The sequence below is a fragment of the Gopherus evgoodei genome, chromosome 10 (genome assembly GCF_007399415.2).
Source record: "Gopherus evgoodei ecotype Sinaloan lineage chromosome 10, rGopEvg1_v1.p, whole genome shotgun sequence".
In the NCBI taxonomy this organism is placed as follows: Eukaryota; Metazoa; Chordata; order Testudines; family Testudinidae; genus Gopherus; species Gopherus evgoodei.
This window is the reverse complement of record NC_044331.1, coordinates 71836302-71860992: the sequence shown is the minus strand read 5'-3', so window position 1 is coordinate 71860992 and position 24691 is coordinate 71836302.

Here is a 24691-nt window from a genome sequence, read left to right as displayed (position 1 = left end):
TTGGACTATTATCCTGTCATATTTAGGCAAGCTCTGTTTCCACTGTAGGTACACTATTACTGAAGTGTGTGCTTGCATTCTAGGCTATCGGGAGAAAACAATAATTTGCCTTCTGTCTACCCCTAAGCTATTTACAGACTGATGTCCTGGGTTACTGATGGATATTAGGACTATGACTTTACCAAAGGGGGTTGAGTTCCCAGCTCCCGTTTACCTCCAATGGGAGCCTAACTCCCCTTGATGTTACCAGCTTAAATTACTATTTAAAATGGCCTTTTCAAATATTCTTTAAACAAAAATGATGACATAAAATCACAAACGATAGCATGAGTATATGCCAAACAGCATACACCATTTTAAAAACTAAACCACAATGAAAATATGACTAACTGAATGGAACTCCTGGTTTTCTAAACTCTTGTAGGCTTTTGCATTGTCTGACAGTCCCCAGGGCCTCTGCTAGTGAAAATATTGTCACTTAATGTACGTCTGTTTCCAGGAACTGCATACAGAAGCAGCCGCATATTCATTGTTGTTGTAATAAACACAGTTTTGAAAGTACCAAAGGCTGAGGATTTGTCTCTTTGATGCAACATAGTTTTTGGTACCTGAAGGGCCATGTGGCAATCCTTAGGAACAGTAATAAAAGGAGCATGACATTAGAGCTGAAGAGAGCAGGGAGAGGGGGGGAAAAAGAGAGACAGCAACTGGCCACATAAGTTTTAACTTGTAACAAATCCCCTCTTACACAGGGGCTGCAGGTTTGTAGAAATTTTGGTGGTGTCCAGAGCCCACTCCTCCCAAACTCCACCCCCACCTGCCTAAGGCTCTGGGAGGGTGTTTGGGTGGGAGGAGGATGTCTGGGGTGCAGGTCCTAGGCTGGGGCAGGGGTTTGGGGTGCAGGAGGGGTGCAGGCTCTTGGAGGGAGTTTGGATGCAGAAGGGGTGAGAGGTTGGACTCTGGGAGTTTGGGTGGGGGCGGTGGTCTTGGGTGCGGGGTCTGGGATGGAGTTTGGGTGCTAGGTGCAGGCTCCAGGCTGGGGCAGGAAGTGGGACTGCAGGAGCAGGTGAGGGCTGCAGGCTCTGGGCTGGGGTGGGGGTGCAGGCTCTGGGTGGGAGTTTGGGGGGTGAGAGAGAGTGTGTGGGAAAGGGGGACACGCAAGTGGGAGCACCCAGGGGCGGAAGGTGAGGGCTGAGGGAGAGACCCGGCCTCAAACATTGCTAGAGCCAGGCCAGGAATATTTCTGGTGCCTAGGCACCACGGGCCCATAGAACTTGCCGCCTCTGCTCATATAATTGCTGCTAGAAGAGATTCCTGAGGCAAAAGCTGACTCTGTAAAAGTCACATTCTAAGCAACTTTGCACAGCATGAAAACACAAATGGCTTTTCCATATTTTTTATTTCAGACGCAGTTGTGAGATGGGGTTTGCAGCAGCCTAGGTTTTAGTATGATGAACGAAACCAATTGGCAGGCAGCAGCACTGCTTGGATGCTAGGCACGGCGGCTCATTAAAAGATCCAGCTCTCCTGTGGAAATAAGCATGAGACACAAGAGCTACTGAGGGAGTCTTGTGTAGGGAGTGTCTAAAGTATTATCTCATAGCACATCAGCTTTCTTACGATGCTGACCTGCTTCCTATTCTTCCTTCCACCCCCATCCTGCACAATGGGTTTGAAGGCAGTAGGTTGGTTCATGCTGACAGTATAAGCACTAGCGTATACGGAGAAATCTGCAAAGGTCAAGAGGGGAAAAGGATGCCATGGAGAGAAGCTTACAGGCTGCTTCATCTCTCCCTGCAGCCTTGCCCTCCCCACAGACACACACCCCTCCCCACCCCAAGCTGCAGAAATCAGACCATGCTTTTGCAACTCACAAGTTCTTCCCCTCTCGAAAAGTAATCCCAGTCATTCTTGGCAAGTCTTAGTTTGCTATTTACAAATGGCTAACCAATACAGCAGGTGTCATTTCCACAGATTCTAAGTGTCAGATCCCCAGTTGATGTATATTAGTTTAGCTCCATTCTTGGAGTTAAATGGACTTACCCCAGTTGAAGAGAAAGTTTTTCATAGAGGCAGTGGGCTGGATCCTCATTTTGCTGTTTAGTTTTCCTTTAATTTGAGGACTGATAGATTTCAGTTACATTACTTCAGGACTCTACACTCTGCTATGGGCTACTTTCATTCAACAAAATATACTCCAGAAATGTTATTGAAGTATAAAAACAAGATAAATGTCCACTACTTCCAATTACACCAGCTGAGAACCTGGCCCCATGGATTTAAATGTGTCATTGGAAAAAGAAATGCACATTTACAGAGCAAGGTCTATTGTGACTCCCTTTAGAAGGTGACATTCCTCTTAGAAATGTATTTTTATTTTGGATTATAGACAAAATTTCTACAGCATTTATGTTCTCTAAAGGTCTGGATTTCAAAAGGAAGAGCAATAATCCCAGTAGACTTCCCAGATAGGCTTTTGTTTTATGCTGTCTCATCTACTCTGCTATTCATTAGAACAGCTAGACACTTTTTAAAAACTATGTTGCATATACATCATACAGACTTTCTTTAACAAAGCCCACAAAGAATATTGATATTTAAGGGGGAGGATTAGAAAAACGAAGGATGCTAGATGTAAGCAGCTACACATATCACTACTTATCTTAAAAAATGAATTACAGTAATTACAGCAATAAATTTAATTTGCAAGACATAGTTACATATGTTACACACAGTGCTGCTGGATACTGCCTGAATCCATAATATCTTAATATTACTTATTACTGAGTATTCCCAGATGATCTCTAGGAAGAGAAAAAAAGCATACATATTTCCAACAATATTGACAGAGGTTTTAAAAAAAAATATTATATGCATACAGCAGTAAGCAATATGCGTATTACTGATTGCAGCTAAGAATAACTTCCACATTCAAGCGAATTCTTCCTTCTGTGCTTATAAATAATGCAGAACCTTTGGTATCCTTGATTAACAGCGGTGTTCCACAGGATGGGGAAGGTGTTTCCACATGTTGACCTATAGGATGGATATTATGATACCCTCTTGCTTTATTGCTTATGAAAAATGTGGGCAGAAAGGGTATGTCTACATTGCAATAAAATACCCATGGCTGGGCTATATCTGCTGACTTGTGCTTGTAGGGCTGGAGCTGCAGGGCTACAAAAAGCAGTGTAGTCATTTGGGCTTGGGCTACAACCCAAGCTGTAGGACTCCACGAGGCGGAAGAGTCCCAGAGCCTAGGCTCCAGCCCAAGACTACACAACTACACTGCAATTTTATATAGCCCTGTAGCCCAAGCCCCACAACCTGGAGTCAGCTGACATGGGCCAGACACAGTGTTTTACTGAAATGTAGACATATCCTCACGCTTTGATCCAAAAGAGCACTTAACCATGTGCTTAACTTTAAGTACATGAATTGTCCCACTCAGGACAATGACTTAATGTGCTTAAGGGATTTGCTGGATCAGGACTTTCTGTTCCATCCTGAACTTTTCCATCATCCAGGCATATGAAGATGTGGGTACTGCCAGATCCCTAGACTCCAAAGCTACCTTACACTCTGACAGTGATTTACACAGAGGGCAGCCCTTGCACATGTTCTACTGTCAATGGTACTTAACAGGTCCTGTGATTTAAAAACACTAAGAGCAACTGCTACTAGTACAAAAACATATTTAGGGGCAGATTCTCAGTTGTCACAAGTTGTTATAACTCTATTAACTTCAATTGTTCTGTGATGACAATTCACCCAAATTGAGGATCTGGCCACTTGGTATTTTTATTAGTCAGCAATAGGTGAAGGCTATGAAAGCAATTAAGTTGTTTCACAGGATGCTGCTCACCCAGCTTCCTTCACGCCAAGAGAAACCCAGAGAGGAATGAAAATAAAAAGGGGTCCCTCCAAAAACAAAGCTGAATTACCATTTACTCTGCCTTGCCCCCAGATACTGTGTTTACTATTATGTGAAAGATATAGCTGAGAATCACCACAGAGAATTAGCCCAGGTTTTTTAATAAGAAGCAGTTCACTAAGAGTTACACCCATCTAATCAGAGAACAGAATATTGTGTGACACGTGAGCCAACCAAAATCACTCAAATTATATATTTTCTATACTCGCAAGGTGCAATTCACAAATGGGCCATAGACCAAGAATTATTCACAGAAATTAGGTGTCAAATATTTTTTGAATAAATTCTAGAAAATTGCCTTCCGTTTGCAGCCTCTTCCTGAACCAAAGGGGAAAGAAACAAAGATCATTTAAAGTAAATAATTTATTTCCCCAAGATGCTGTTAGAGTTATGTTATTAAAAAGGTACAATTTTACCTCTTTTATTTGCAAATCCTTTGAAACTTCTAGCTTGTTCCATTAACAAGTTCTGACCAATTAATAACTAGCAAAGAGTGGTCAAGCACCTTTGAACTAGGATTAACACCTAATTCAGTGGTTCTCAAACTTTCTCACAGACCACTTGAAAATTGCTGACCACTTAACAATCTTTCCAAATGTTGTTTGTACCGTTGGCTAACTATTGTAAAGTGCCTTGGATAAAAGCGCTATATAAAAAAAACTTCTTAACTTTTTTTGTTCTACATATAAAAGCACGCTACTCGTATTTTAATATCAGTAGTCTTACCTTTCTAACGTGCCCTTTCTCCTGCACCGCAGCAGCCCTTGACCTGCGGCTGGAAAGGAGGGGAGGGGTCTCTCTCCTGCCACCGAACTGAGGCTGTGAAGGAGGGCCGTCTCCTCCCACCAGGCACAGCCCTGGATCTGGGGAAAGTCGCCTCTTTCTCTGGCCACCACAGCCCTGCAGCTCCCAAATTCCCCCACCCTCACCCTGTCTTCTCACCCCACTTCCCACTCTCACCTACCGCCATCCTTCAAAGGCCACCATCTGACAGGTGCATCTTCTCCAGGGTCCAGGCACCTAATTAGTGGAGCCACGCCTGCACAGCTCCACTAATTAGGTGGGTGGCCCTCATGTGCAGCTGCCCAGGGACGCATCTTAGCGAGAACTATCTGCAGCCCACCTGAATGGAGCTCTAAGACCACTGATGATCCACGGACCACAGCTTGACAACCGCTGACCTTATTTATTAAGTTCTCTCACAATTGTCCTAGACAATCTGGGTCAGATATAATCAGTTCCTGATCCAGAGCACAAAGTCCATTATAAGTGGCAGCAGACTGCATGTGGACTTGTCCAATGTGAATTATACTTGGTTTATATAAACCTTGTTGATTTTAATATTTACAGAAACATCAGATAGGGATGCTGAGAGACATTTATATCTCTCAAGATGCTTGGTAACAAAACTTTCTCACAAGCCGATAAAGACAAGCAACCAGGCAGTTGAGACATTATGTGACTTTCTTAATCCAGCATTCTGGCCTGTGTCCTCTGCAGTGCTACAGTTGCAGAATTAGCCATAAAATCAACCTCTCTAGTTCCCTATGCTCTAAAATCCAAGTACTTGTTAAATTACGTATTTCCTATATATTATTATACCCTCCGTGTATAAAGATCTTTAAAAGATTAATCAAGTATAGCCGATGTACAGTTGCCTTGGGGGTTAAGCAGAAAGCCTGAAACAATTTTTCTGAGAGGTGTGAACTATCCCATTCAGTGCAATGTGTTAACCCTGAAACCTATGATGACAATCCAAATCCAAATGTCCACATCGTTAACTGCTTCCCTGTTAAACATTTTTGCAGAAACAACCAGGGAATATGCTTATGCCACAATCCCAAACTGCCTGCTGACTCAGGATCACCGGGCTAAGGCAAAGGGACTGTTTAATTGCAGTGTAGACATTCAGGCTTGCTCTGGAGTCTGGGGTCTGAGACCATGAAAGCAGCGGAGGGTCCCAGACCCCAGACTACAGCCCAAGCCCAAATATTCACACTGCAATTAAACAGCCCCTTAGCCCAAGCCCTACTCAGGTGGCAAAGGCAAGCAGTGGGTGTCTAATTGCAATGTAGACATTCTGCAGCAAGGGAGATTTAGGGTAAGTCCATTACTTCTTGTCCTTCCTGCAGTGACATGGAGAACAACTGACTACAGTCCTCTTTCCAACAGCCCTTAAACAGAGTTGAAGACTGTTACTGGGTCTCCACCCTCAATCTTCTTTTCTCAAGACTAGTTTTTTGTTTTGTTTTGTTTAAAACCTTTTCTCATAGGTCAGATTTTCTAAACCTTTTATCATTTGTGTTGCTCTCCTCTTCAGTCACTCTAATTTGTCCACATTTTTCCTAAAGTGTGGCACCCAGAATTGGCTACAGTACTTTAGCTGAGGCCTCACCAGTGCCGACTAAAGCAAGACAATTATCTCCTGTGTCTTACATCTGACCCGCCGATTAACACATCCAAAAGGATAGTATCATATTGTTGAATCATATTCAATTTGTGATCCACTATAACCTCCAGGTCCTTTTCAGTAGTACTACCACTTAGACAGTTATGCCCCATTTTGTAGCTCTGCATTTGATTTTTCCTTCCTAAGTGAAGTACTTTGCACTTGTCTTTATTGAATTTCATCTTGTTGATGAACTAATTTTCCAGTTTTTTCAAGGTCCTTCTGAATTCTAATCCTGTTCTCCAGAATGCTTGGAACCCCTCCCAGCTTGGTGTCATTTTATAAGCATACTCTCTACTTCTTCATCCAAGTCATTAATGACAATATTGATTAGTACCAAATGGAAGACTAACTACTACAAAACTCCACTAAATATGCCCTCCTACTTTGATAGTGAACGCTTTATAACTACTCTTCAAGTATGGTCTTTCAAACAAACAGTTGTGCACCCACCTTATAGTAATTTCACCTAGATTGCATTTCCCTAGTTTGCTTATGAGAAGGTCATGTGGGACTGTTTCAGAAGTCTTACTCAAAACCCAGTAGATGTGAAATAGCTTGTTTTCCCCACCCACTAGGCCTATAACCCTGTCAAAGAAGGAAATTAGGTTGGTTTTGCATGATTTGTTCTTGAGAAATCCATGTTGGTTCTTCCTTATAACCCCATTTTCTTCTTGGTGTTTACAAATGGATTGTTTAATGACTTATTCCAATATCTTTCGAGGTATTGAAGTTAGGCTGACTAGTCTACACATTTCTGGGTTCTTCTTTGTTCCCCTTGTCAGAGATAGGTACTATGTTTGCCCTTCTTCAGTATTCTGGGTTCTCATCCATCCTCCATGAGTTATCAAAGATAATTGCCAAAACCTTCCCTTTCCTCCTCATAATTTCTACAGCATAATGGAATTAGGAGTCATCAATTAAAAAAAACAATAATAATAATAATAAAAACCCCTCCCCTTTTTAATGTAAATGAAGCTGTTGCAGAATATCCAGTCTATGTCACCAGAGTGCCACGGGAACCAGAGTGTCTTGCTGTAGAATTTAGGTCCCACTTTCACAGATAAAGGTATCTTGCATTAGATCAAAAGTATTCTTTGGAAAGGGAGGGGAAATTTATTAATTAAAGGTATTGTATCCCCATGTAAACATTAACATGGAAAAGAACATGAGCATTTAGCAAAAAATGACATAAGCAATGGGGAAAAAAATCATAGTTTCGTATGAGAGCTAATCTAAGCAAGTCACTTGTGGGATATGAAGAAATAAATGGTATTTTTGTGAATTGTCTAAGAGGTATCACTCCATTGTGTTCATCTCTATAATAACTTAAGACTCTCTACAAGACTTCTCCCAGCAAAGAGCTCCTGCCCAACAGATGGCTCTGAACTAGCATGTTGTAAGAGTATTTTGTCTATGGACACAGAGGGCTTGATTCAAAACACATTGAAATCTATGGAAAGATTCCATTGGGCTTTGGATCCAACCCATAGAGTCAGAGAGCAGAGCATCACTAAAAAGCTTTCGTGTGATGAATGCTGTTAAATGTAAGGATATTGTTCAAAAGAATTAAAGATGCTGGACCTGATTATGGCTACCCATCGAAGGTCTGCTCTTGTAAACACTTAGGCCCGTGAACATCTTTATTCATGTGTGCAGTTTCACTAGCTATTTGTACATAAATGTCTGCAGGACTGAGCCCTGAGAGAGACATTACAAATGAATTATATCATTCATAAAAAGATTTCAAATGCCTGTGCTTTTATAGAGAACCAAGCTTCTGACTGGTTTAGTCGTAGCGCACATCACCCACTCGGAATGCAGTGAGTCTATCAGACTATAGTAAGCAACTGTCATTCTCCTGCTTTAAGCTTCATTGGATGAAATTATTCAATCTACATCAATTATTTGGCATAATAGCAAAAAAGGTAGTATAATAGAACACTGGCACAGTAATATTCTACCCTATTATCATTTAAATGAAGTTACCCAGGATAGAAACCCAACACTCCTTTTACTATTGTTCTAAGCTGTATTACTTTACTCTCTGCCATTATGTCCTTAAAGCAATATCCATCTTCTTCTATAGCAGCATCCCCGGTGACTCAGTTTCATAATGCTACCATTGCTTCTCATACCTACACAGTTTGAGAGGTGTAGAATTCAAGTTAATTCTCTCTCCTCATGGGTAGTAAATATTAGAAATAAAGAACCCTTGGTGTGACTCATGCATCTGCTCCATTTCACAGTGTTTATCAGCAGTTCATCTGCTCACACATATGGGCTGTCTCATTTTTTTTTTAATAAGGAATTACTCAACGTTTGAGATTCATGCACTGCCACATTTCATACACTCTAGTTTATGATGAAAATAATTAGACATGTGCACCAAATTTATGCTTCTGGAGCCCTGAATGAATAGCCTCCAATAGTTTCAAGTTTTAGTACACTAATTTATGATAAGGATGTTGGCTGACACAAAATGCCAATTTTGAGGGGTTATTGGGCAGAGTTTATAAACCCTATTATTTTCAAGCAAAAACAGGTTAACATAATTACCAAAGCAGGGCTACTTGCCACTTTGACCACTTTATTGTACCTGTCCGACATCCTGTATCTGTTTGTCTGTCTTTGACCTGAGAGCTCCTCAGAGCAGAATACCAATATCTTCTTTTCACTTTGGAAAATCCTATCATATTGTAAAGGTTTCTGGAAATGAATAATAACCTGGTTCTACTGAAGAAAGAAAATTAATTCTTCCATAACCTCTGCAGCACAATTTGACCTCTGTTGCTCAAATGCTGCCTTGGAGAAGAATTTGCTTCATTTTTACTGATGATGTTTGTGAATGTTAAGATGGCGTTAGTGTATGAATCTTTTAACCTATTGGCTGAGTAACAAGGAGACCAATGAAACTCTTTTCAGCTTTGTACCACTCTTGATCCCTCTCACTCAGCCTGAACCACCAGTCATATGATAACCTGTCCCAAATTACACCAAAACTCGTAAAGTGCCCACAAGATAATTAACTTGGAAAAGCAGTGAAAATAGTTTCTCAAAGCTTTAGCTGGATGGCCTGAAGATGAAAGACCAGAGTTCTGTCTTCTAATTTTCCTACAGCCAGCAAATATACTGCCCCAGAACAATCTTATATTTTTTAATTTTTACCTTGGCCAAATACAGTGTTGAAAGGATTATCCCCATGATAACCTCTAGCAGAATATCTGACTCTAATGTTTGCTTGAGATTAAACAAATGAAAGTCAACAAGGTTAGAAATTATTATATTATTACTAGAATTGTGGAAATGTCTAGCAGTCCTGGTCATGGATCCGCACCCCACTGTGCCAGGCACCATACAAACACAGAACTAAAAGACGGCACCTACTCCAAAGATCTTACTGCTCTTTCTTCCACATTTCCCTGCTTTACATACTGCCACGGAGCTATCGGTGGGTGGCATTGCTTTTATAAACTACTTTTTAGTTGTGCAACACCACAATAAAAGAGAAAAGTGAGAGAAAGGGTCAATGTATTCCTCAAATCATAAGTGGCCTCTCATATTGTGTTCATATTCCCTGGATTTAGACCTTGATCCAACTCCTGAAGGTCAATGGGAACCTGCCATTGACTTTAATGTGAGACAATGGGTGTGATCCATCTCTCATTGTCTAAGCTTGGTGTCAGGTGCTCCTCATGTAACATTACTGTTGTCTGGACTGCATGCTCTTCAGGGCAGAGACTGTGTCTAACGATGTATTTGTAAAGTATTTAGCAGATTGGGACCCTGATCTTGGTTTGAGCCTCTAAGTACAACAAAAAAAACACAATTTTCAGAGTTCATCATCATTCTTCTACATCCGACTTATTCAAGAAAAGGGAATTTTTTATTTTGACGCTAAAAATTTAGATTTCTTACCCCACAAAAAATGATTCACTATTCAACCCATGGATGAAAAGAATTAAATGTGCAGAATGCTTAAACTGGATACATGCACAATCCATGGATTATACAGTATGTTAATTCCTTTCAAAAGAGGTTCAGTAGAAGCTCTCACAATCTATGTACTTGGAAACACTTTGTTACCCAGATTGTAACCGTTTGAAAAATTGTAAAACAAATCAACATTAATAGCAGCTTGTCTTATCAAACTGACAGCCTGAGGACTCAAACCAGAATTAAACAGTCTATTTTTTTCCAGCTAACTTTACAAATCAGGAAGGCAGCAAAATGAAGGAAAACTTGTGATATTTTCCCCTAATAGTCTCTATTTTGTCGTTAAAATAAACCAGTTCTTCATGCTAATTTGTAATTGTATGTTTTGAAAATGCTGTAGAGTCAAGAAAGCCAAACTGCTGCGAAATGGGAAGGCACCGTTTTGTAGAAGTAAACTCTACATCAAGTTCTGTATAGAATTAGATAAAATGGGCCTAATTCCACTTTAGTTTCTAGACTTGTAGTGGTGTAATTGAAAGAGAACTCACTCATTATATATCAGGAAGCCTGTAACACAACTGCATCTTGTTTCAGGTCTCATATAACCGAATCCTTGAGAAAGACAGAAAACTTCATGTTTTGGAGATTGATATAATGACCCAAATTGAGGGGCGGGAGGGAAATGAGATTTCATAAATAGATCTGAGAGCAGGATGCTTTCCCAATATCCCCAACTGTCAAAATCCACACATTACATATTGTCCAAATTCATACCCTTCCAGCTGTTTGGCTTTATGAACAGGGAAAACAAGAAGAAGAATATGAAGTTCAGGTCAAACTATCTTTTTAGGCTTGGCCGCTCCTAGAGCTCTTCCCTCAGGAGTGCTCAGCTCACATCCAAGATCATTACTGAAGAGCCACTCTTACCTCTCTTATTTCTGGGCAAGATAACAAGCCATTCATGAATCAACAGAACCTACTCTTTCTTTGCTGTATCAACATCTGCTGACAGGTTGCCACAAGATCATCCTGCAAAAACGTTTTGTTTTTCTGCAGTACTTTTTATAATACATAATACTAACAATTCTTGAAACAGATACAAACTATTATCAATCATTACAACACTTTTAGTATAAACTGCAGGCAGGTCAGTAGCTATGCTGATTAGGTATTTTGTTATTATCATGACAAGGAATATATAAAAATCATGAAATATGAGATACAGTGCATGGAAACATTGACTCACAGAGCATTAGTACCTAATGTCTAATCTAGCTAAAGAATAAGCAGCTCTATTGCTTTAACACTGAACATTTTTAAAGTCAACATGTAGTTTGTTGCCTGAAAAGAACTGGAACCAGACCTTTAACAGAATGGTAAAGCTTTTAAAATTTAAATTAAAAGGGGAGGGAGCCACCAGAAACTAGAAACGTTTTTCAAGTATAATTTAATGGAACAAAAAACCCAGAAGTAAGAAGTCAAGGCTCTTTTCAAAGATTCACCTGTCATGTCTGTCATTGATTTTCAAAAGCAGTTTTCTGATCATGTTCTCTATGCTCACAGTGAGATCATGACAGATACCCAAATTAATTTTTTTACCCAGGAGAAACCACCACACACACACACCCAAATTGCTAGTACTAATGCCATCTTGCTGGTGGTAGCCAGGCGTTCTTATCTGATGATACTTGACAGGCAATAGAAGAAGAGTCCACATTGTTAAAATCAGAGCTGACTATTGGCTTGGAGAAACCGACTTTTTGTTTCAATTGCAGTACTACTAAAAATACACGAAAAGCGAGAAAAGGAAAAGTGGTCTGCCTGTTGCATAGGCGACAGTTCATTATGGGATACGAGACTGATAGCACCTACTAAACTTCCTGAAAAGGTGTCATTTTAATTTAAGCTATCACAAATGTACATTTTAAAAATAATTTCTAGCAAAGAAATACTTGCTTTTTCCTTCCTTTTGCTGAGACCTGTCCTCATGGTTTATTATAGTCAAGATTCCACCGCCTCCTATATTATTTGGTTCCTGGTTTGGATAATGAGCGTATTGACGGCTTTTGTTGACTCTGCAGTGAATCACTAGGTTTTAAAGTTCTAAAAGAAACAGCTGGTAGTTATTCCACAGCAGGAAATTCATCTATGTGATATCCACAGCATCACATTCCTCTAGCAAGCACAACTCCAAACAAACAGTACATCAAAGAGTCAGGGCCGGCTCTAGCCATTTCGCTGCCCTAAGCACGGCGGCACGCCACGGGGGGGCGCTTTGCCGCTCGCCGGTCCCGCGGCTCCGGTGGACCTCCCGCAGGCATCCCTGCAGATAGTCCACCGGAGCTGCGGGACCAGCAAACCCTCCGCAGGCATGCCTGCGGGAGGTCCACCAGAGCCGCCTGCTGCCCTCCGGGCAACCGGTAGAGTGCCCCCCACGGCATGCCGCCCCAAGCACGCGCTTGGCACGCTGGGGCCTGGAGCCGGTCCTGCAAAGAGTTTAGGGAGACTGAAGGTAACTTGTGCTGCTTCAAATTCTCAGTGATAAGTCTCTGGCAATTATTTTTGTATAGAAGAATAAATGTTTCATAGTAATTAGGTTGTACTGATAGGCTGAGGAATATGAGAGGAGAGAAAACAGAATAAGGTGGCCTCCTGACTCTCTCTCCATATACACCACTCACATACACACATACAGATACATACAGACACATCTTTTTTCCCCACAAGTGTTACAATTTGTAGGGTCTCCCTAAGCCCTGAAGCTTTTAATGTTGAATTTTGTATTGCCATTTTAGCTTTCCATAGGAACTTCAGTGTGTGACAGGAATTTCAGCAGTGCAAAATTGCCAAAAGGCTTTTACCTGCTTGAGAAAAAAAAACAAAAAACAACAGTGCTATTATTGTCTAACAAACAGTGTGCCCCATAAGCCAGATAACTCCTCTGAATGATATGAATGTCCCACAAGAGTCCAATTCAACATCATTTCTAGATGACATTTGCATTTCCCCATCAATGAAAAAAAAATCTTGATTTTTTTTCCTTTTAAACAAGAGACTCATTTAATGGAATGTAATTAAAAATCACTCTGCAGTCAAGAGCTATTTTAGTAGCAATGACTTTCTTGGTGAGGTTAGTAAAATAGTGATAGGCAAAACCAGGTTAAGAAACATGGTAACTAATGGTCTACAGATGAGAACAAGAACTAGTCACCCAAGCACTCAGTGCCATCTCAGAGCCCTGGCCCACCCTGTCCAATGTCCCATCTCCTGTCATGACAATCCCTAATGTTTCAGAGGAAAAAAATTCTCCCCTGACCCATATGATGCAGGAACAGGAAATCCCTTCCTCACCCTTGCAGGCGGCTGGCTGAAACCCTGAATCATGAGCTTTTAGGAATATAAGACAACCTGGAAGTGACCCCTTAGCTGCTGAGCCCTGCCTCCTACCATCACACCAGTCCTGTCAGAAAAATCACACTCATAAATTTGTCCAGCTCTCTGTTAACACTAATTAAGTTGTTTGCCCCCATAACTCCTATTGGGAGACTGTTCCAAAACCTCACTCCTCCCATGGTTAGAAACCTTCTTCTAATTTCCAGCTTCAATTTGTTCAAGGCCAGCTTATACCCATTCGTTCTTATGACAACATTTTCCTTTAATCTAAACTGCTCTTCATCTTGCCTGGTTAAGTAAATGATCCAAGTATGTTTTGTTAGGCAGCGCTCATCATTTTGATACTGTTTGGTCATTTACCAGCTAACTGGCTTTATTTGGTCTCCCAGACACTAGTGGGAATTACTGTGGCTCTATTTTATACCTATGCCCATGGAATCTCACAGATATTAAGGATTCCGTAGCTAAGTTTGTCCTAGACACAGGCCTAAGCACATCCAGATGGGCCAGATATGGAAATCCCAGCATTCAGGGGTGGGGAGTCTTTTGCCTACAGGGCTTTGTTTCAGGATCATCTCTCGTTATTTGTACTATAGCAGGACGTATCCAAAGCACTTCCTTCTTTTGTCTTCTTCACAAAAACAATGCATTGGTTTGTGATGTAACGATATTACTGCTGTTGTATTTGTAAGCAGAGTGTTGCCCTGAGGCAACTTTTGCTTCATATCATGCTGGTTTAACAATGCTTGCAAACTCCATGTCAGTTCTAACTGAAGATGGTGATACCTCAAAAGAAGATATAGGCTTGACCTGGAACATGACTCCATCTCCCCTTGCCAACCATATTGATCAGTGTTGTTAGCCATTTCCAAGAAGGAAGCTGCGCTCCTTCAAAGGCTGCAGTAACTTACCTTTCCCAGGTGCAAGAAAGGAATATGGAAGGAGTGCAAGTGCAAAATCAGAAGTCATGGCCAACTTCCGTTAAAAAAACCCGAGCGCTCCAAATTTTCAAAACTGCTCGCGATACCAACCATCAATAGCAAGATGAATTCTAAAGCTTATATGTGCAGAAGCCAGAAAAAGTCTAGAATGTTACTCACAACTCAGGATACGTCTACACAGGTTGAAAGACCTGTGACATGGCGTTACTGGCCTGGGTAAGCTGACTCAGGTTCATGGGGCTCAGGCTGTGAGGCTTTAAAAAAAAAAAAAAAAAAAGCACAACACTATATAGACATTCAGGCTCCAGCTGAAGCCCGAGCTCTGCAGTCCTCCACACACACAGGTGAAGAGTTTACAGGGCAAGTTTTCAACCCCAGAGCCCAAGCCCCACAAGCCTGAGTCAGATGACCCTGTTCAGCCCTGTGTTTACATACCCTCAGAGGTTCAGTTAACTCCATATGTATAAAACACAAGTGGGAGAGGATGCCAAATTGCAGCAGGACTTGATCACTGCTTTAAAACTACACATCAAATTAGCAGAACTGGATGGTGCAAGGTTTTGCGCTACAGTACATGGTGCCAAGCTCTGACATGAACATTTAATGTCAGATGGGTTTGATTTTGTATGCTTTCAGCATTACTTCGTTATTTGCATTTGATGGAGTCTATACATGTTTCACAGGAGAACTGAACATTTCTCAAAGAAAGAGAGAAAATGAAGTGGTCTCACATAGCATAATCTAAACTCTGACATAGCTTTCAGCACACAGGGATTATACACTGTCTTGTTCAGTACTTTGGAAGATTACAGGCATTTTAGCTCTCTGGCATCTCTCTAACCTGCTAAGTGCTCTCTTGGAATATAATCATTTTCCAAAGTCTAACTTCTTGAAGGGCACGAAGCAATTCTGATTGAGGGTTTTCCATTGATTTCAAAGCTAGCTGAACTGGGTTTACGTGTAGGAGTTAGAGGGATAACGTCCCCATGCTAGACAGTGCCTCTCAATTGCCATTGTGACACTCGGAAATTCGTATAGGTTCAAAGGTGATATAAAACCATGGCAATGCCTATTAGCTTGGTGTGCCAATAAGCAACTGACATATCTGATAGGAATTTGAGTTCTTCTATGTTAGAAGAACCTGTGATTTTAAATAACCTGCACATGAAGAAATGTCCCTGCACTTTTTAAAGGTCATGTTCTTTTAGTTTAGTGACCACATATATCGGAACTAGGTTGGGTTTTTTTTAATTTATTTAACCTCTGGGTTCTTCTGACTGTAGCATATCTTTGACAAAGAGGTATCTACAGGCAAAAGGATAAATGATGCAGGCTTGAAGAAAATTGCCCTGTATGAGGACACTTAACTGCAGTTGAATATCACTACTGGGAGCTTTGAATAGAGAACTATAGACCATACCCCAGGAGAACAGCATTATATGACAAATTACACCACAGCAGCAAATTTACAACAAAGTTACAACACGGTCCTTTGTCATACATCAGCAGAGCTCAGAATAGAAGGATAACATTTGGGATTTTGTTCAGATTTCCCACACTGACAGTGTTTGGAGGTACAGTGTAATAACTTTGAATCTGCTCATCCATTCCCAGCTTACAGCTATTTTCCTACAATGCTGTTTTTATGGTGGCACTAAAGGCTCCACGTACTAGCAGTTTGCACTAGTGTTGCAGTTTTATTGTCAAGTCAAAAATGCTGATGCACAAAATTACTGTAGGTTTAGCACCTGTTAAATTGGCAGTGTCATTTCTGCAACCACTCCAGTGCTCCAGACTGGGGAAATTGAAAGATGTAAATCAGTCAGACCTGGCACATATTAAGCACCTATCTGACTGCAGCAGTGATAAACTAACTATATCTCCAGCGTCTGGATTTGCACCATACATTTCTAGAACGAGTCAGAGAACCCAGTGCTATAACTGTTCCATATGAAGCGGATTTAGGATTGGGATCTCAGGCCTGGTCTACACTGGGGGGGGGGGAAAGATCGATCTAAGATACGCAACTTCAGCTACGAGAATAACACAGCTGAAGTCGACGTATATTAGATCGACTTAGATTGACTTACTTCGCATCCTCATGGCACGGGATTGAGAACCGCTGCTCCCCCGTCGACTCCGCTTCCACCTCTCGCCCTGCTGGGGTTCCAGAGTCGATGGGGAGCATGTTCGGGGATTGATGTATCGCGTCTAGACAAGACGTGATACATCAATTCCCAATAGATCGATCACTACCCACCGATCGGGCGGGTAGTGTAGACATACCCTCAGTGTGCAAGTTTACTCCTTTTCCCTTTTAAAAGGGAAAGCTCCTAATTGTCATGGGCCAGATTATAAACACCTTACTCACATTAGTAGTTCATTGGGCTTCAATGGGTGAGTGAAGCTGCTGTGAGGGGTTAACAATGTGATCCTTTGAAAAGTACTCTGATCCAACTGAACTGAAGATCAGGGAAGCAGAGGATGTTTTCACCTAAAACAATCAGTTCCTGAAGCATTATTTTGTTGCGTCAGGGGTCAGATTATCAATGTGCCCATTACTTTCATAGATCTAGAAGTTGTGTTGAAATGTGTGTGAACTATAGTAATTAGAACTCATTATAAAAAAGGGGAGGGGCATCTTCATGATTTTTTTTTATATATATATGGAAAAAATTCCCCTTTTTAAATTCAAAATTTTAAAAAATGCTACAAGTTCCAGGAGGCTGCAAAAAAAATCATTATACATTTTCCAACTTCTTTTCATTTCAAAAATTGAAAAAAATTTCAACTAGCTGCAATACTGATAAAGAATTATGAAAGGGGAAAGACAAGAGTACAAAATATCATGCAATAGATTGAATTCAATAGGCAAGATACCAAGTGCCTCTAAGGCACTAATAATGAAGCAGCAAAAAGCTAATTAGAAATAGCCCAGTAAAGAAAAACAAGAAAAGCCTGATTTGTTTAAAGCTAGGTTAGTAATACCGGAGACAGAGACACAAGAGTAAGCTTTAGAAAACCAGACATAGAAACCAGAAAAAAAGAAAAGTGCTACAAGAAAATGCATCAACAGCTAAACAGCTAATGTTTTCCATGTCCACTTTAGAGGAAAGAATTTCAAATGTATTTGGCATGGTTAATAATTTGGCCGCTGATCAGATGAGAAGACCCAATCGTTACGGCGGCTGGGGGAAGAGAAGATTAGGGAACAACAGAATTCCATACCAAAATAATAAACTTGTTTTTAATCTAATCTTGGAAAGGTGTCTGGAACAACTTGACAATTAAGTGTTGTCAAAAAATATCAGAATTTTATAGGGGGTCTCTGCAAGCAAAGAATCACTGGACCCTGTTCAGTTTGCTGGGAGTGTCTGCCTACACTGCTGGATTCAAAAAATAAATGTATTTCAGTTGAGAAGGGTTACAGGTTCTCCTCAAGGCATAAGATGCTGCTTAGATACAACAGTGAAGAGCAGTCTAGAAGTACCTTATCTAAATTAGATTAGATAAAATACATAAAGATAACAATGGCACATCAATACTGTTTTTATGTGACCTACAAGATATGGAGATAATCAAATATTAAGGATATGTTTCTTGGAGGTAGAAAAATTCTAGTCTTTCCTGATCTTTGCCCACATACAATGATCAGAAAACAGAGGGTAAAGACAACTGCAATTTCCAGCCAAACCGCATGTGTAGCACAAATAGAAAATGTTCAACTTCTTAGTTATCACATCAGCACTCTCATCTGCTTAATAAACTCCAGGAAGAGAGTACAAAGATTTAGAAAGACAAGACCCAAGACTGAGCACCATGGTAAAATATTGGCTTTTCTTAATTTATTTTACTGTTTCTCTGCTGTGTTCTCAGTTTGTTTCTTTGTTTTAAATATGGGTATAACCACTTAGGGCTAGATTGTGTTACTGAAATGTTGGGTCCACTTAGCTGAGAGCTAATGACAGCTAAATAGGGATAAGGAAAGACTGCTTTATTTTACAGAAGAAAGGAGAGTTTTGTACCTTGGCACAAAAACTTTACTTTATACGTACTTATATACAGGCTTCGGTTGTGTTAGCATTTGATTGGTGGTTAGCAAACCCTGCATTTTTGCAAATTGCTTAGCAAAAACGGGCTTAGGACCAGCTTTAACTGCTTTAAGAACGATAAGGGAAGACAGTTTAAAAGTTTAGGCTATTGTGTTTGCGAGGTGTTTAATTTTTTTTAATGGTTGCTAACTATTATAAAGCTATTAGCTGTTCGGGGGTTGCTGCTGACTGTTACAGGTGTTTTTTTTTAGGCCTGATAATTTAAATTGTCAGGCCCAATACTCAATTTGCGATTAAGCTGGAGGGAGTGATATTGTGTTTTTTTACTGATTTGGACTACAGGGGAGGAGAACAATCCATAGTGCAGGCCATGGAACCCTTGAATTTGGGTGTGCAGGAGCTGGGAATGGGCGACAGAGGATGGATCACTTGATGATTACCTGTTCTGTTCATTCCCTCTGGGGCACCTGGCATGGCCCACTGTCAGACGACAGGATACTGGGCTGGGTGGACCTTTGGTCTGACCCAGTGTGGCCATTCTTATGTTATGTTCTTAAGTGTAACCCACTGCTAAGTATTCATTACAAGTCCTCCTCTCTGCCCAATCCACAGAGGATATGAGACTATTACAACTTCAACCAGAAAATCTTTGCTCAAGCAACAGCATTCACGCTTTGATCTCTAGAATCCCCTAGTTCAATCTTTCAAGTGGCAGCTGGCACATAAGCAGGTATTGTGCACCCCACTCCACTTTCTCCCATATCAGAGCAGGTGGGTGGCAAATAGGTGGGGAATGAGAAAAGCCTTTTGTCCACCTCCCACTAATGTTGACCAATGCAGCTGAACCAGTGCAAGTAGTTGTGTTATTTGCTGATGGTGTAGCTCAGCAGTAAATTGCTACCAACCATGCACAAGGAAGAAGCCAGGCAATATTGTGCCTTTGAGTCCAGATGCCTCCTGAGATGAAGTAGCTTAGGCACCCCTGCTTTGCTCGGGGCTGTAGGCCCAACATCACTGTTCAGTTCTTAGTGATAACTTTGTATTTGATTACACTTCAGTTTATGAATCCACAGGAAGCTGGTGCAGCTAAGCATATGGGGGAACTTTTAGACTTATATTTAGCTTTGTGAAAGCATTTCAATATATTTCTACATAATTCTTGGGTACATTATTTAGTAAGGAACCCAAGGAGGATTGAGTCAATGAACCAGTAGGAAACAAATAAAACAAGGCATCTTGGGGGATCTTTGGCATTTTTTTTAATCAAGCTTTGATGCTTGATTGTGAAAACTTGTTAAACCCCTTAGGAAGAAAGCTAAAGTAGTTTGCGTAGACAGTTCAGATTAATTTAAAACCCGGAACCAGCTGAACACTTCAAACGGGGTTTATGTACAGTCATCTGAATTCCAAATGGCTGTCTGTTTCAGCCAAGTTTAATATCTGCCTGGAGAGAGAACTGCAGGGGGTTATGGGCACCCTCTACAAGGGGACCTCACACAGAGCTGCTAGCTAAAGAGGGGTAATGGTTGAGGCAGCTGGGCAGCTTCAGTCCACAGATTTAATTTACCTAAGGTACCTATAGGTTCCTACCAAAGCATCTAAGTCCCTCACAATTTTTGAGGCATTCATCCCTGTGAGGTATAGCCGTGCCATTATCCCCATTTTACAGACAGGCAACTGAGGCAAGACAAAGACTAAGTGACTTGCCCAAGGTCCAGATGACTTCACCACCCCTACCAGCTCCAGCTGAATCCCAAATGCCACCTGAGATAAAACAGGAGTGGACTTTAATAACTGCAGCAACAAGAGCTCTAGCTTATCTCACCTACCTTCTTCTCTTTTACCCAAAAGAACAGTTACTACCATCTTTGATACCATCTAAGAGACAGTCAAACAAGGAGGATTTTTCTTCTAAAACTCTCTCCAGCTCAAGGGAAAAGGAAAAAGAAATGTTGTTAAAATTAAAGTCTTACTTAATACTTCACATTTCAAATGCTTCCATTGTTTTTCCCTCTTTTCTGTATCTTTTAATAAATAGTTAAAAGGATTTTTAATAATGTTTGCACCATGGTACTGAGTAGGTTGAGGTCTCTGTATACCAAACCCTGAATCTTGTTTAACTCTGTTTAATACTGGACAGTGACTGGCCCATATATTCCATCTAAATCAATACAACAGTAAGGGCTTGCAGTACTGGATCCTAAATGTTCCTCTCCCCTGGTGGGGAGAGGCAGGGGCATTACCGCCTACTCTCCTTCTACTTGTGTTTGGCCAGGGAGCAGCAGTTGTCCAGCTCTTTTCTGTGTCAGGGCCATGCTGCTTTTGGTTACTGGCAGGAGTGCCAAAAATATTGTCCCACCTAATATTATGCTCACACTGTACTGAGAATAGTAAGGCTGAGATATGTTTGCACTCCAACAATTTTTGGATTTCTGCTCTTTAATCAATTGTGCACAGAAATCCTTTCTATCGTTTAATAAATAAAACGTACATGCAGAGGAAATAAAGCACAGACACATCACTTGAATACACAAATACCATTTTCACAGAGGACTGTGAATCGGCTTCCTTCTGCTGTTAAAGTTTACAATTACTTATCACATTAGTTCCTAATTGTCTTTTCAGAGTGCACTCAATTACAAAATTAGAATCCTTATCTTCCCCTAACAGCCACCTCCTAGACGGATCCCCGTAAAATGTATAAATTGACTAGAAGGATATTTTCCTTATACCATTCCTGTTCATCAAAAGGTTGTCCTAAATCAAAGCCGGAGTGTGCCTTTGTTTTTCCCACTGAAAAATAAAAAGCAACCCAGCCAGCTGGGGGTGGGAAGAACTGGCTTATTACCCATTTGCTTATTCAGAGACCAAGTTGTGTCATGGATTAACTCTTTTCCCTACTGCACAAAATCATAACTCATAACTTTGTTTACAAACATGTTGATTCAATGGCTGAAAATGTCCTACTATAGGATTCATCATAACAGCAGCAACAAATGAAACAAGAAAACCATGCCCTTTCTGTTTTCTTCTTTCCTCTCCCACCCTGCTCTGTCCTTGGGGGTAAATTCCTGACTTTGTTTTGTGCAGCTGCCAATTCTGCCCCCACGCTTTGAACAGGCTTAGCCAATTATAAAGTCAATTATTATATGGTCAATGCAATAATACACACTCCTGCAGCTGAAATTCCAACTACTGTCTCCCGTTGTGAGCGAGGAGCAACATTCTTTTAGGTAAGGTCAAGATACATTCCCCACTGGCTAATCCAGTAAGGGCCAAATGCAAAAGCTGATTAAAGTCAATAGAAAGATTCCCTAGGAACAATGCTAAATGTTTCTCGGGTGTTAAGTGGACTTAAATGCACTGTATGTGCTGTATTCAAGAAAATAAAATCTGGGCACTTTCCAAGGCTGCCAGGATCAAGCCTATGTTTCATCTAAAATAGGAGAGCTCTGGCATCCTACAAATTCAAATGGTAATAGCCTGTGAAAGAGGAAAGTTAAATATTAATGCTTGTACAAAAGACAAGCTTCATACATTTTCAATTGCCTTTATTTGCCTTCCCCCACTTCCCAGTATGCTTGGTATTTGCATTCTCTCCTCAGGAAAGACTTAAATAAGATTTGCCACACCAATCCATAATCTGATTATAATACAGTCAGTTTTATTTTTTGTATCTCTTAGTTTATTTATATGTGAACACTGAGACATGAGGAGCTGAATTTTAATGTAGTTTCACAACGAGGAGACTAAAATGGCTTAAGGTTCCAATAAGGAAAGCTTAAATCTAGCCAGGACACCCCCCAGCTCTCCATTTAGCAATATGGGAAGAACTGGGTAGTCATTCAGCCTCCTGACACCTGGTCATGACCCCCAAGTTGAGAACCCATCCACTATCTTTGTACTCTGGAGATAGGGTTCCCAATTCTTGTCTCAGGTCACACAAGTGTAATGATTTGTATGGCCTCATCCCAGTCCTTAGTGGACATCATTATTTCCTGCATCAATGTACTTGGTGCTGTACAAACGTATGTAAAAACAATCACTCAAAAGATCTCATGGTCAAAATCCCACAGACAATGCAGAAACACATGATGCCTAAACTGAAGGTCCAAGCTCAAAGTGGTGCAGATTTTTTAAAATCTATTTTTGGTGGTGTATTCCTGAAACATTACTAAGGGATAGCGGTTTTAAACAGGGGTTGGAAAGAAGACAGGCAGGTCATTTAGGGCCAGGGTGCATAGCCCTGTGAAATCAACAGGAGTCTTCCCATTGACTTCAATAGATTTGTAGGAAGGAAGGAATGGACGAAGTTAGAGAGAGAGAATATGGATTTGGATAAGTGCTGATGTGGAAAAAGATGCAATGGGGGAATGAGGGAAAGATACAAAAGGAGGCATTCAGGAAGGAAGCTTGGGTAGAATGTTGAGGTGGCGGTGAGGGGGAAGTGGATGGAAATGAGGGAAGAGATGTAAGCGGAGGATTCAGGGGGTGGCGGGTAGCACAGAGCTTTGAAAGAGGGGCAAGAAGCCTGAACTTAATACAGAATGTGAGAAGATACTGAAGGAACTGGAATAGGAGAGAGAGAGCAGAGCAGCAACAGGAAGAGATGATTGCGAATAGAACTGAGGAGGGTATAATGAGATACGCTGAGACCACGGAGTAGAAGGTGATAATAGTCAAGGTGAGAGATGAATAAAAGTTTTAGCAGTAGAGATGAGGGGCAGGAGGGAAAATGGGATTTTTAAAGATGCTGTAGAGCAAGAAGCAATAGGATTTGGTCAGAGCCTGGTGGTGCGTGGAAGAACAGAGGTGGGGGGCAAGAAGGAAAGAGAAAAGAACACCTCCAAAATTAAGAGAGGAAGGAGAAAAGATAAGAGGTTCTATGACTATAACAGTGAGAACAGTTATAACCTCCAGCAGGGTTTCAAACTCTTCACTTAGATACAACTCACTAGGAAGGTTTGAACCTGTTAAGGAGCAAAGCATTAGGGGCCTGATCCAAAGCCTATTAAAGCCAGTGAGAGTTTGTCCATTGACTTCAAAAGGCTTCAAATCAGGCCCGAGTAGTCTAGCGCAGTATTTACACAGGTAACTCTTCATAACAAACAAATGTCATTCGCTTTCCAGCCACTACAACTTTTTAAATATTGATGTGAAATTATTTCATAATTTCTAGGTTAACTGCATATATTTAAAATAAGTGGCTAATCATTATTAATTCCTCTGGCATCCACTGTGCTAATAGTAACCATTATTAACCTATTTGACAATATCGTGGATTCCTTTGGAATTAATGTGGTTGTAATATGTAAATCCATAGGAATTCAATTGTAAATTAACATTATTCAATGTACTTAACTTCATTGCATAATTCTGCAATTTGTGCAGAAGGAAATTACATGCTGACTCCCAAGACATACATTTTCAGGGCTGCATAAGACCTAATGTGAATAATTTGTATTTATAATTGCATAAACTTGTAAGCAAAATATATAAGGCAGCCATCAAAAATTTTTTAAAAGGAAATACAGCACTTCTATCTTTACTAGTGTAGCTAGTTTTATCAAAAGAAGCAACTTGCATTAATATTGCTTTACTTAAAAGCTAGCAGTCTGTTAGCAATAGTACAGTCTTAGTATATTTTATATTAGAGAGGAAACTTCAGGTGAATTGGATTTTAAATCATCATAAAGTGTCTCAAGGGACTGATCCAAAGACTCCCCTTGGCTTCAGGGAACGCTGGTATCCTGGTCTTTTTGAGTCAACATAACTTATCATTAAAAGGCTTGATCCAAAGCCCATTGATGCCAATAGAAAGACTTTCATTGACTTCACTGGGACTAAGCCAGGTCTTAGAATAAGTAGAGTGACTTGTCCAAGGTCACACAATGAGCTGGGATTAGAATTTAGGTTCTCTCTTGGTCTTGTGCTCTGTTCACAAGTGGCCTAATTCAATTATTTCAGTGGGCTTTGGATCAAGACC